Source organism: Mercenaria mercenaria, chromosome 8 (genome assembly GCF_021730395.1).
Source record: "Mercenaria mercenaria strain notata chromosome 8, MADL_Memer_1, whole genome shotgun sequence".
NCBI classification, from domain to species: Eukaryota; Metazoa; Mollusca; class Bivalvia; order Venerida; family Veneridae; genus Mercenaria; species Mercenaria mercenaria.
This window is the reverse complement of record NC_069368.1, coordinates 45,994,063-45,998,167: the sequence shown is the minus strand read 5'-3', so window position 1 is coordinate 45,998,167 and position 4,105 is coordinate 45,994,063.

The window sequence follows — 4,105 nt, the reverse complement described above, 5'->3', positions numbered from 1 at the left end:
CTTTATGTGTTCTCATCATCTCCAGGAGGGCGAACTGATGGATGTTATACTAAGTGCTTCCTTAAAAAGAAAGAGTATTCTTCTTGGATCGAAATCAACTAAGTAAGAATAGTATCCCTTAACATCAAGGTTTACTTCAATAACGAACTAGTTAAAGCTAGTATCCCCACTTTGTTATCCGAAAATTGTGAAGATACAACAGTTTCCCCCCGACCAACATTTATTTGAAAATTCTGGCCATATCCTTATATAATGTTATCAAAATCGTCATAATATCTGAGTCAAGATTGATAACCAATCAGTTTGGACCAATGAATCCCGATATTTATATCTCTGGACTTTCTCTTATTGCTCTATTTCTGAAAAGCATTTAGATTTGTGATTTTTGCTCATCAGGTTTCTGTTTTTCTTCCCCGTTTCCCTTTTATATTCAAATATATTAAGATGAACATTGTCATGTTCTATATATGATCACTTGACAATTTTCGCTAACTTCGGAATATGTTGGGGGTAAAGAGTGGTGGATTGTGCAAAATAACCGCTTGAAATTCTCCAGTGGTGTTTCGTCACTGACCTTTCCAATGTGGTGTCGATATATGCTCTTTTATTTGTTTTATTTTGTATCCGCTCTCTGTGTCTTACCATGTCTATCTATTTGCATTCTCATTTATTTAATGATGTACACTTGTTGACTGCTTCATGCAACGTGGCCGTTCCTGTTTAAGTTGTGTTTACATTTTTTGATTGTTTTGAATTTCTGTAACTTTGAAACATGATGGATGAGCACCACTGTACCGTTTGACGCTTTGTCCCTGTTTTAATTTGAACAACTTCCAACTAAAAAACCTATGCTTAGATATTGCCGCAGAATATACCTCACAGTCACTAGCTGTCCTTTACTCTTACAATGACAAGAGTGTAGGCCAGTATAAAATTAGTTGTGTGTCTTAATTTATGTGTTGGTTTCTAATTTAACATAACTTTTCAACATTTCTATTAACATGAAAATATAAGGTTAACATTATGTATGTATACGCATTCTAGCGAATGCACATCATGGAAAGCAAGTGCAACTTTCCCACTAAATTACGTATAAACTAGCTCTTGTTACACAATACATTCCGAAAATGTGTCGCTCTTAATAATAACGAACGCAATGGAGTTATTGTAGATAATGTATATAGCACTGTTCCAATGAAACACAAGTTTCAAAAAGTATATGTATGTCATGGCACCGAACAGACTGACGATTCCTCGAACATTTGTAAGTTATATTTCAAACAATTCATTAACACTAAGGATAAAGATGTTGTGTGGTGCATGTCTTGGCAAAATAAAAGTGGGAAACCACAGGTCGCCCAACACAACATAAACGACAATGTTGCAGGCTCTGTTTGACTGAGCCTGTTCATGGACGGTAACATGTTGTAATACGCAAACCTTACCACTATGTGATGCATTTTGGATATACAATTTCTAACTGAAGATTTTTATGAACGATAAGAATAAGACACAAAAAAGACAATAAAACTGTTTGGAAAAACATAAGAAATATTCCGCAAGTCTAAAAATAGTCTTTTGTTTTAACCCAATTATAAATCGTATTTTTGACAAGTCAGTTTTCTTTGCGCTGATCTTGTCACAAGTATTTCGATTGCGGAAAAACGGATATGACAATATTTTTCCCTGCAATCTTTTACCCAGCATTAGCTCTAAATAATTAAAATATTCTCAATAACATGTTAAGCAAGTTTAAAAGCGATTCGTGATGCAAACGGCACCGGGACGATTCGATTAAAAGGTACAATTTTTCCAGTGCACAACATTGGTAATGTACGTGACGTCTTTTCAAAGAAAACATGAAGAAAACATGTGACGTGTAAATATTGCAGACAATGAATCACATATATATTTTTGAGCCAACACAGTCCACATAAAACATGTGTCTCTAGGTATGTGACAGTTGCAAGAATCAGACACTGATGCATTTTCTGTCAGTGTCTTAACAAATGACTTATTACCGATAACAAATATATGTTTTAAAAAGCATATTATGTTTTCGCCGTTCATGGTAGTATGCGCCACCCCACATTTTTCAACAGACTGTTGTAAAATTTTCACAGATTACAACTGTCGATATTTCTAAGATATTTTTCTCTTAATTTCTCTGCTGTATATCTTCAAACAAAACAAATAACGTCGACTTTTCAAGACAACGCATAATGACAAACCTGATTTAAATTAATTCAAATTTAGATTTTTTTCCTTTGCTGGATATAGTGAAATGATGAAAAGAAGTAAGTTTTTATTTCATACAATTCATTCATTAGACGAATGTTTCCGATTAGGTGCTCTCCTATACAGGACATAACGCACAATTACAGTATGCGAGTGCGCCTCTGCGGCCGAGTGGTTAAAGCCACTGACATCGACTCACTTGCCATTCACCAATGTAGCGTTGAATTCTTCATGTTAGGAAGTCATCCGGCTGGCTTACGGAAGGTTGGTATTTCTATCCAGATGCCCGCTCGTGATGACATAGCTTGAATGTCACCTGTGTCGGCGCGACGCTGAACCAACGAATGTTTCTCATTGCAGAGTTGGTGCAGCCGTTCTGCGCTTGCGCGGAATTATTATCAAATGGAACGCACGGCAAAAATACTCATTTTTTTTGCATGTCCGCACGCATTTAGGGTATAATGTGCACAATATATTGACTAAAGGTTAGGGTTAGAATCACCATGGTTACAAAATATATACATTTAAGGTATTTTTGTTCAAATTTAGTTAATCCGGTATATACCGGAGTCTGTAATATATCACGGGCGCACCAACTCTGTATTTAGTCACAGCCTAAACCAACAATCTCAGTTACAAGGACTGAGAATACTCAGTGTTCACACTGGCATTTAAATTGGGGGTGAAGACTGAGTTTTTCTTGCACTTTAGCATCCCCTTACTAAGTGATATATAACAGCTGTCTCCAAAACTGAGGTGCAAAGTACCATTCTGAGGGTGAAAAAAACCCATTTAGAGGTTTCTGGGATCACTGAATACTAATACATTAATGCATGACACAGTAAAATAAATCGATAACACGATTCGATTAAATCTTTTATTTCAGAAACTGGACTGAGAAAACAGAAGTCACATAAAACTTTTGCCGATTAAGGACACTCTTTATGACTTTTAAAGCAATTGACCTTTAAAGCAATAAAAAGACTACAAATTCGACAGGATGATACGGGACAAAAATATTTCAATAAACAGAAGTAAGAACAAATCAAGCGGCAAACAAACAAAAATTTGATTTAGGCCTAACCGAGTGTTTGTAGTGAAATGTGCACGCACACTTAGTAAGCTTCAAAGACATGTACCGAGGTCACGGAGGGCAAACAGGTGTTTGAAGGGACTGACAAGTAAACGACTGCAAATTGGCAAAGTCTGTTCTTCTCTTTTACGCGCAGTAAGTAGTTTGAACACCCCGGCTGGGAATATGATCCGTCACTTGTTTATTTGTCCTACCTTTTGTTTGTTTACAATTAAACCATATATTGTGTTCTAGTATGTGCCAGTTTTTTACGGTTTCATTTGGAGAAGCCTTGTTTCTAGGAATGTAGATATTACTGTTATATTTTGTCATTTGTATTCTACAGACATTTGTTTTCATTGCAAAATATTTGTATCATTATGTATACTTTTCTGCCAAATATAATGAAGAATGGTTGCACCAAAATGTTTCTATAAACTTATTTGTTAAAGAATAGTTTCAGACACTTGCCAATATCGGACATTTTAGACACCAAATACCAGACGTTTGAATGCCTCATATTCGGGGGCATTAAGGTTGATTATAAAAATAACTAGACTAAACAGCAATATTTTCATATCCTAATTAATAGTCTGCACTGCATGCAAGATAATAGACACAGTGACATTGGAATTAAATCCGGGGTTGCTGCGTTTAATAACGTAAGATTACGCGTGGCACGTTTTAATACTAAACCAGCAAAGCATGTAGGTTATCAGAACTGGGGACTAGACGCACTTCGGTCAAACCAAAGGTGCTAAAATGTTATCGTCTGTCCTTAAATGATCCTCTGCA